Source organism: Lolium rigidum, chromosome 2, assembly GCF_022539505.1.
Source record: "Lolium rigidum isolate FL_2022 chromosome 2, APGP_CSIRO_Lrig_0.1, whole genome shotgun sequence".
In the NCBI taxonomy this organism is placed as follows: Eukaryota; Viridiplantae; Streptophyta; class Magnoliopsida; order Poales; family Poaceae; genus Lolium; species Lolium rigidum.
The window spans coordinates 211400533-211410686 of NC_061509.1; the positions used below are offsets into that span (position 1 = coordinate 211400533).

Here is a 10154-nt window from a genome sequence, read left to right on the forward strand (position 1 = left end):
CTTATCGTTTCAGTTTGATTTCTTACTTAGATCGTGGAGATGAATGTTCATATGGACTGTGAGGGCTGCGAGAGGCGAATAAGGAAGGCCATGTCCCGGCTGGAAGGCACGTATTACGTTATTCCTAGTCTGAAAAATGGACGTGCATTAGTGCATATATGTATACTGGTGTTGTTACGTTGACAGTAGGTTGTGCGTGGATGCAGGGGTGAGCACGGTGGAGATCGACATGGACACTCAGAAGGTGACGGTGACGGGGTACGTGGACCGGCGGAAGGTGCTCCAGGCGGCGCGGCGCACGGGGCGGGCGGCGGAGTTCTGGCCATGGCCGTACGACGGCGAGTACTACCCGTTCGCGATCCAGTACCTGGAGGACGATACCTACATGCCGACGCACAAGTACTACCTCCACGGCTACAACGACCCGGTGGTCGGCTACTACCCCGGCCACGCCTTCACGCACTTCCTCGACGACCACGCGCTCCCGCTCTTCAACGAGGACAATGTCCACGCCTGCGCCGTAATGTAATTACAGCCTTAACTTGAAAAACCTGCGACGCCTCTTTTAGAACGGAGGAAATAGTTCTTACTAGATTTAGATGTGCGCCTTGGCGCACGACCCCGTAAAATTCATGACAATGTACATTCTATATAACAACGTTAAATTAACCACCAACATGATAATACACTCATGTTTCACAAAACGATGTCGTTACATAGCAAACCAAGTACCAGACATGTGAGAAATTCCATAGATAGATACATAGGTAGAACCATTGCGTACGTCGGAAGTTGTAGCAGAAAACAAACACATAAATATACAAATAGATGCAAAAGGCCGAGGAGCTTCGTGGCAGCGTGCAACCAAAATATATTAAAAAGGCTAAGATCTATGCCTTATGCTTTTTTACTATGATAGTGGGCTTACCATGTATTTGTAGACTATACAAAAGCTTCTAAATTTGTCTTACCATCTTATTTCATAGCTCCTGCTGGATTGAATATAATTGACCGCCTGTCAGCGCACATGTTTAGTGTGCAAAAAATTCACCTCTTCAAACTCAACTTAGGTGCTGACTAAAGCACATCTTCAGACTCGCTCAATCCGAGGCAGCGATTCCTGGAGCAAGGCTCTCCAGATCAAATGATAACAGTACCATCGCTATACAAAATGCGAGAGGATATTTAGATTGAATAAAGCAACTCTTCATAGATGAACTAACATGTGAAGATCGAATCCGTGAAAACGTGTCTAGGTCCAGTTGTTTCAAAACAGAGCATATAATGCATAGAGGAAGGATAGATCGGAGGTGGTGAAAATCCAAGAAATAACACTATCTATTAGACAAACATTCGCAATAATAGCATGCAGCAACCCACACCATGAACCAATGAAACTAAAATACATAAAGTTAGATGGCATATATTTCATAAGCACCTGTTTGTGGTTTCTCCATCTCATCAAGTTAGATGGCAACGAAAATCGAACTATAGTGTTGGTAAACCAAAGAGAAATTTTTAATTCAGCAACGAATTTGTTTCTCCAGCTCATCAAATAAGACAACAACGAAATCAAAGAGAAATCATAGCAGTCTACAGGATTTTTTTTGTTTCAGTTAAAATATAAAAACTAACCAATTGGAGGAGCTCATATGACCTTTGAGGCATCTTAGCTTGTCCCTGAAGCAGAAGGAAAACCTCAATACCACATATCACTCATTTGCTTCTTGTTTCAGTACTATATGAAGATGAATTGGAGCAGTACTGAATAGAAATTGGTTTTAGCCATGAAAACCAACGGAAGGTTAAGTAAGCAGGTAGGAAAAACTACTAAGATGTAACTGTAATGCAAAAAAAATAGTGACTTTTCCACTTGCAAACAACTATATATATTAACCATGCAAAAAATCTATTATGAGTAAGCGGTAAGTGCAGAACAAAATAGGCACAAACAATAGCACTCTTCCAAATAGGCTTGAGGTACCCGTGTTTATTTTGTATCCATTTGTAAACATTGATAATAAGCAAGCAATAAATTAAAAGCGAATAACTATCCATTTCAAAAATTATCAGTTGGCGCACAATCCCGTGTAGTTTATGCCAATGTTCATTTTGTATAATGATGATAATATTAACTACCAATATGATAAAATATTTCTTAGTTATACAAAACAGCACACAAAACTACCTCACATGATATGACATCTAATATAAAATCGCTGCTATGTAATCAAGAAATCAACGGAAGATCAACCAAGTATTTAGGCAGATGCCAATCTTCGAGATTTATATTCATATATGTCATATCAAAAACATCTAAGGAACACATAAAAATACATACCAGTGGTAATCTTAGTAAGAGCAAAGCACATTGCTCCTACAGACATAAAAGTTATATATTAGAGAGCACATGGAAATACACATCACTGGTAGTCTTAAGCTAGAGCAAAGCACACGGCCATACATACATAAATGTTAAATATATGAAAGTCTGGGGAAAATACGGCTGGTAGATGCATGTATTCTTCTGGCACAACCTTTCTAATTGGGAAAGCAACACATTTCGCATATTATTCTCCAAAGCTCAATCTCTAACCTTCTTGAGTTGCAGGGTCTAACTGTCAGGATAAATATAGATAGATACCGTGATCTTTTAACTGTCCCATAAAGCATTAGCTACCCATTACCACCGAGGAGCCACGTACCACTGTAAATAGCAGGTTATGGAAGTGGCAAGCATGTTCAATGTATTGGTGGATGAGAACAAATGCTAATGGATCTAAATAAGAGTACTAAGGAGCCATGTACCACTGTAAACCACAAAAGTTTTCATTTTCTCAAAATGGAGGCAAATACACCTTTTTTGAATCAACACAATTCATGCCTTTATCACTTCATATTTTGAGGTTTCCAATACTAATTGATGACTTCTAGATGCAGAATTAGGGATAAGCCTCTACTCCTCTATTCAGAGCTCTTCTAATATCATAACCCCGTAATATAATTATCAAGACATTGGTTAGGACTTTGTATTAGTGAGTTTCAAAATTTTGAACCACTACCAGCTCGAATAGTCTTTGTTTTTTGCTTTCATAAAGGCATACACCTAATGCTTTGTAATACCTATCATGGGCATTTCCATTTTAACAAACAGAAAAACATGACTGGGTCTGGACATTATTTTTCCAATGCATAAATAGCCAAACCAAACTATCTGCATGCCAATCTGCAAATAAATAGAAATGAGATGTGGGCAATGTTAGCTCAAAATATTGCATGAAAAAAGTTTTTGTACTACATAATATAGATTTACTTTTCTTCAGACAAATAGACAAAACATAAAACACAAAAGATGTGATGTTTATAGGCAAGACTGGGTCACTTATCGCTGTCATGTAATTTCTTCAAGGATTGCGGCACCAAGGAAAAGGCATACATTCCATTAGTAACCTCGACATAAGGCATCGCTCCTGCCTTCTCAAGAAAGCTTTCCCTGAAAAAATATATAAATATTTTGACCGCATTTACTCGACGGGTAAAAGAGGAAGTAAGCTTAGATATATTGGTAAAGGCTAAAGATAAGAAACCAGAAAATGCGAAGGTGACACATCAATTGATAATTAAAGGATATGTTCAACAACATATGAAGCTGAGAGCGACAGTACATTATAATGATCTCCTTTATGTAACAGATTCATTGGTTTAAAGTACATGTATGACCAAAGAAGAGCTTCTCATCATGCACCCTCTTTGTTGGATCAGTTTTCAGAGTTACCCCATGAACGAAAACACCAGATAATAACTACTTACTAAAATTCCAGAACATGCTGAATAAAATTATATATTGTAGCATGCAAAAGAAATACTATTTATTCGCTCAAACTGAATGTGGCTTTTCATTTTGAGCATTTAATCTATAGTTTCAATCATGAAACGTCCTGACCTCTAAACCCTTTGCCTTGAAGATGTGGTTCATATCCAGAGATGCGATCATACACGCCATATTTTGTCCATGAACCTGCATTTTAAAGTGTTATAAGAAAATCAGATGCAGAATTTTTAGAGTAAACCAAAATTAAAGCACACTCCAAACCACCATAACAAAGGTTTATCTGCAGTGCATAAATTTTTAATCTGAACAAAAAGATCCCAACTCTCAAATACATTGTAGCTTGCAATGGATTTTAGTGTAGCTAGATAAAATTATTTTGGCGTCCCTGCCAAATTGTACATTGGGCATAAGTATCTGATCCATGGATCTGAATATTAATTATAAAGTGAATAACACCGCAAATTCAATTTTGGTCAATACACCACTACAACAAATAGCCTTATAAAATTTTAGGCCTTTATCCGAACAATATTCCAACACATATACCCTTAATTTTTCTTGAGAAGATAAAATCATATAGATTGTAAAAAAAAAAGATAAAATCATATAGAGAAACACATGACACATTTTCTTACCCCGTGCGATTAAACCAGTACATGTATAGAGAAGGCACAGAAACGGTAAACCACGTGAACCAATGGTTCTTGATAAGTGAACGGAAGATTTATCTTGTGATCACACATACACATATCCGTGTAATTGCACGATAGCATATAGCAAGGAAAAAAACATATATGTGAAAACAATAAACGTCATCCAAGTTGGTCACCTGAGACCCGACGATTCTTCCGTTGCACATCTTGTTTAGTCAGAACATATTGCTCAAACGTGTCATTTATGGCTTAGCTGAAATTCATGGACAAACTCAAGAACCGAGGAGACCGAGAAAATTGGCACAAATCAATTGTTTTCCGTATAGAACAATTTACAGCCACCAAGAGCTCCATAATCGATTAGATTTATATATCAAACATGCATCAAAAACAAGGGAGAGTACTGTAGAACAACTGACAATGTGATATACTACAAATACATGATAAAATGTATTTATGTTGAGCAGTACAAAAAAATACCCATGGCTGAAGCGTACCGGCTGATATATATAGGCCCTAGAGGTTGTTGATCTTTGCATGAACTGGGATGTCGCCATTGACCAATCCAATTCCACTGTGAGCACCATTACGTCAACCGCCGTGCACGACGGAGGCTAAGATTTCAGACCTCCATCTCTCCAGAACCTCCGCTATATATGTTGCGCTGCTAGCTGGAGACCTCAGTGATGGTGAAAAAGCAGGGAAGGTTAGGCAGTCTAGCACAACGTATCGGGGATGTGCAAGACAGACGGAGCTCCACCAGTTGCTCCTCCCAGCAATGGTGATGACACGATGTGCAAGAACAGTTTGGTCAGCAGGCTCTTACCATCGGGCACCAGCGCTCCTCCCAACGCCAGCACGATGTGTGGTGGTGGTGCCTCCCGCCAACCACCAACAGTACTTTTGCAATGATGGATGCGTAAAATCACTGAAAATGCAGACATACGGTGAATATGTTACCATGTCAGCACATGCATTTTTAGCCTTGTAACCCTAATAGAAGATTTTCAGACTTTGACATGGAAAAAGTTAGTAGTAATTTTTGAAAGCAACTAACCTATTCAAAGCTACTCATTTGGCACTTGCATGACAATGTGTAGATCATTTTAACTTTATCTCCAACTATGTTAAAAACTTAATGAAGATTGTAGTACCTTCGGATCAGACGATCTGGCCATCAGACACATAAGCTTCGGCCTGCCCATGAAATATGTATGTTAAGCAACCAAAAATAGTTTTGTAACGGACAGAGAATATAACACCTTTTCCTCAGGCATATCACAAATCAAGTCTTATTAATCATACAGAAGGAAATGCACGCAACTCAGTAGAAAAATGTACATAAATAAAAGAGCACCAAACTACACAATTAAAGTGGGCATTGCTAAGGTCGTGAAGAGAAGGGATAAAAATAACCTACACAAAAACGATGGATTTCATCAAATAAGGGAAAATATATGTCCATGAATGAGGAATATATCAGCGGAGAGAGACTGCAACTGATCTATTGGAGCGTACTTTATGTCCTGGTAAGGTACCACATAGGAAGAATAATTCTAGAAAAACTTCAGTTCAGACCAGATGTCAGTACAGGTCCCACACAGGCCGATATTGTCAAACCGAGAAACAACAAACCTCGAATAGTTGATATATATATATAAGGGAAAAGGATCTACGAAATACTTAAATCCAATGGCTTTAGAGGGAAAATACAAATAAAATATTGAAATAATATTTTAGTTAGTCAAAAGTTGCAGCCATTCAAATATGAAAATACTGATATAGCCAGTGCAAGTTTAGGACCAAGTTCACTTCTGTTTCAACAAAAAGTCAAGAAGATTGATGAAAAGGCTTGCAATTCATACCAATTTCTAGTTTACGCCACATCAACAATTTTCATAATACACACAATGGCTATTGCATTAGGTGATGAGACCTACATCTGTCCGTGAAGAAATCTAAAGCATGACACGCAGACAAATACAATAGCCTGCATATTCAAGAAATAAACATCTTAGCTCGAAGGAGAAATTTATTTTGTATTATGGTTTAACATAGATGTATAATAGATTAATAGTTATGTTAAGATAACAAATAACTAAATCATACTTTGCATCAGCTTAAAAAAATGAGGAAGACATCTTTGAAATGCAGCCTGGATATGGATAGTCAGGAAACACATGGAGCCATGATAATCAGTGTGAAGACTGAACTCCACGTACCAAAAACCGACGGCAATGTGTTCCGCCCCTCCAGATTCGTTTTTGGAAACCTCATCCACGCTCACAAATGAAATGCTCTTGTATAGTAGAACTGCAAAACAATAGAAATATTTTATCAAGTTAATGATATTATAATTTTGGAGACCTGAGATATATTAAAGTAGTATAACTGAGAAAGCATCCTATGAGAAGCAGTAAGGCATTTTGCTCACTGGTCACTGTTGCGAGCAACATATATATTAATAGAAATTATACCCAAAACGTGTTGCATAATTAAAGATGGTGGCCAATAATTAGTTATGACCAGGCTGTCACAAGGGGAAAACTTTGAATACCTCATGAATAAATTAGAAAAGAAACATAAAGAATCAAAACATGTATGAACTGGGCACTCAAACAGTGAAAATATGGAATCATTCAACAACCATTTATTGTTCGTGAACCCGCACCATACAAATGACTAACGTGTAGAAAAATATGGAATCAATTTTCTGGGTAGAACAATTGGCAGCCCACACCAAGAGCTCCTTTCTGGATCAAATAGCTTGCAGGCATCACAAATCTAATCAAATAAAAAAACAGATATGTAACCTGTGGGAATTAAATAGAGGAAAATGACATAAATATTTATGAGAGGGATATGATTAATAATGTGGAGACCACGTCCTTAAGTCTTGCTGGCCATGCTCGAGCTGTTTCATTCTCGAAAAAAAAAAATGCTCGAGCACGACCCCGTGATTAGGAAATGTAGTTCTGTATTTCCCCTTGCAGAGCACTATCATCATACACAAATTGAATCATCTCATCCCTCTCTGAGAACAAATAAGTTACCAGGCCTGAACCCTACACACCAATAGGGAAGGAGAACAGGTTCTAGCCTACCCTACAACCCAATCCGAAACAACAATTACTCGGTGGAAACAAACTTTTTCTCCCCCTCCCCCCTTCCCTATTCCCTCTACCTGTTGAACTGTCCGATTACTGATTCTAGAGAAATAAAAATCTTCACAGGAATAATACGTGGAAGTGTATGGAGCTGAACATAAACCTGCCGACAGTAATTGTGGTTAGAGACTATATTAATAGATGACTAACCATCATCAGTCATCAGCTAAGGGGCATTGGTGTGTCTGTTTCTTGGTCTAGTGTGTATCGTGCCTATTTATGTAAAATCTGCGGTTAATTGATTGTAGAAGTCACATGGCTGAAGAACACTGCAACGTAAAGAGCTCTTTTCTGCACCGTAATCACATAACAAAACCAAGAACAAATCACCTGTAGACAGTGTGTATTGCTAATCACCTCTAGACAGTATGATATTAGAAGCCCTCACATGATGTTAGAAATCCTCCTTGGCCAAAAACTAATATAAAGTAGAACTTTTGTTACTCCCTCTCCTTCTACAGGTGCCTCGTTGGGGAATAGATATTTGTTGAATGGATTAACCAGGTGTGATTTGTTAATCTGAAGACAGGTTCAAGCACACACGTTTTTTGCAGGATTGGAAGATACAGGGGAGAGTAGGACGGGGCTCACCACGGGAAGAATCGAACAGCAGGAGATACGAAGCAGCCACCAGCACCAGACGTGGCAATCCCAGCACACGGATGACCTGCGAAGAGAGGGGGAAAAGAGTACAGTAAAGGGCACAGAAAGCGAGCAAGAAGAACCAGAAGAACGAAGGAGGAACGGGGCAGCAGCACGGCCACCGTCGAGCCGCGGGCCGGCGTCAGCCAAGGCCGACGACAGAGCACGGCCGCGGCACGGAGAAGATCGAAGAACAAGGGGGGAAGAAAACGTGGAACAACCAACCGGCAACTGACCCGCATCGGTGAAGCGAGGGCTCACCTTAACCGAATCCCCGGCAGATCGGCGCCATGAGGCAAGGCCGGCCACCGGTGACGGCACGGGACGCGGCGGACGGCACCTCCACAACGAGCTTTGCCTCCTCATCCATGGCGCCATGGTTGTCCCTTTGCCTATCCAGCCATGGAGAAGGCCAGTGGAGGAGAAGGGGTGCAGAGGAGCTGGAGGGGATTGGGGGAGAGATGGAGGAGAGGATTGGGCAAGAGATGGAGGTGGGGATTGGGAAGAAACGGGGGCAGCTGATTGGGGGCGGGTGCGGGCGTGAGGGGCAGAAGATGATGGAGGCTAGGGTTTTCTAGTGAGAGGCTCGTTTTTATATGGAGGCAGTGAAAAAAATGACGGTCAAGATTAACCATTTGAAAAAATCCAACGATCACGAAGCGCTGAGCGCTGTGAAGCCCCCTATGGGGGGCATCGTTTATACCTTTAGATGATCAACTGGTAGTCAATCTATTATTCGTGGAAAGAACAAAGTCATCCGGAGGTCGTGCCCCAATAGGAGGGGTGGATATCGAGCGGTCTCAAGCATTGAAGCAATAGTGTAATAGTAGAAACACATTTATAATACACATCTCAACTTAGAGTTGAAATTATGCTTAGATGCACATGTTGACAATAGGCTACTGAAAAGACACGTCTTCTAAGTGAAAGAAGGTCGAGCGAGAACTCGGCCTGAAGAACCTGCAACTGTATTTTTCAAAGGCCTCTTGCAGTCTCGCCAACGGTTGAGCCACTCAGCAATCGCGTTGGCACACCTATATGAGGTGACAAATTGAGCTGCAGATCAATAATATGCATCACTGAGCTTTAATTGTTCATTAGTTTTGTCTGCAAATATGTGCTGATGGTGACCTAAAACCTTCGAATTGAATATTCGGTGTGAACTTCCAGCACTCCTATAAAAGCACCAAATAATCAACTTTCACATGTAGAACAGTTCAGCTATTTACTAATCGCCACGACAAGGTCTAATCTCCCATGGTACTGGCCGTCTAGCTTGTACAACAACAATTCAAATGCCCTAAGATAAGAGGTTGGTGAGTTGGTCTATATATCCCAAAAAAATACAAGACAAAATCAAATTGATTCATGATGATTCATATCATAAGTTCAAAAGCTGTCCATATTGCTGGACGTTCGTCGTCTGGTCGATGTCAACTCTGCAGCACCAAGAGCCACACATCTTTTCTAGCCAACGAACAGCATATGACAGAGCCAACAAGTACAGAAATATAAGCTGGGACTCTGGACCGGACCGCGTCGGATCAATCATCATCAATAACCAAACACCAAAACCTGTGCTTACCCAACTTGGCCAGCCAAGCTACAGCAGCGTGTCGACGCGGACTCGGAGTCCCAATTCTGGCCAAGAACGCGGCCGCAAATATAACTGGAGCGCGGCCGCACCGCTACCAAACACCTCGGCTGCTATCCTCCCGAGTCCTGTTCGAGCCACGCGAGCCGTCCCTACAAATCCACGTCGGCGCCGCCACCAGATTTCTTGAGCCACCCAAAATTTCTGCCCGGAGAGGAAGGTCTTCTGTCTCCTTTTTGACGGAACCTCCGTGCAGCCCGGCGGCC

At 40.7% G+C, this 10154-nt stretch overlaps 1 long non-coding RNA gene across 4 annotated transcripts; it reads right to left on the reverse strand.

Moving 5' to 3' along the window:
- Positions 1–1699: 1699 nt before the first annotated feature.
- Positions 1700–8352, reverse strand: LOC124692900. 4 transcript variants are annotated; one of them, XR_006999774.1, is made up of 8 exons: positions 8244–8352; positions 6708–6798; positions 6426–6475; positions 5640–5682; positions 5312–5413; positions 4662–5156; positions 3944–4018; positions 1700–3493 (listed from the first exon to the last, which is right to left on the reverse strand). It is a non-coding gene; the product is annotated as an uncharacterized LOC124692900 (long non-coding RNA). The 4 variants fall into 4 exon arrangements; XR_006999775.1 differs by having other exon boundaries at positions 4662–4738; positions 4983–5413; XR_006999772.1 differs by having other exon boundaries at positions 4662–5413.
- Positions 8353–10154: the final 1802 nt, after the last annotated feature.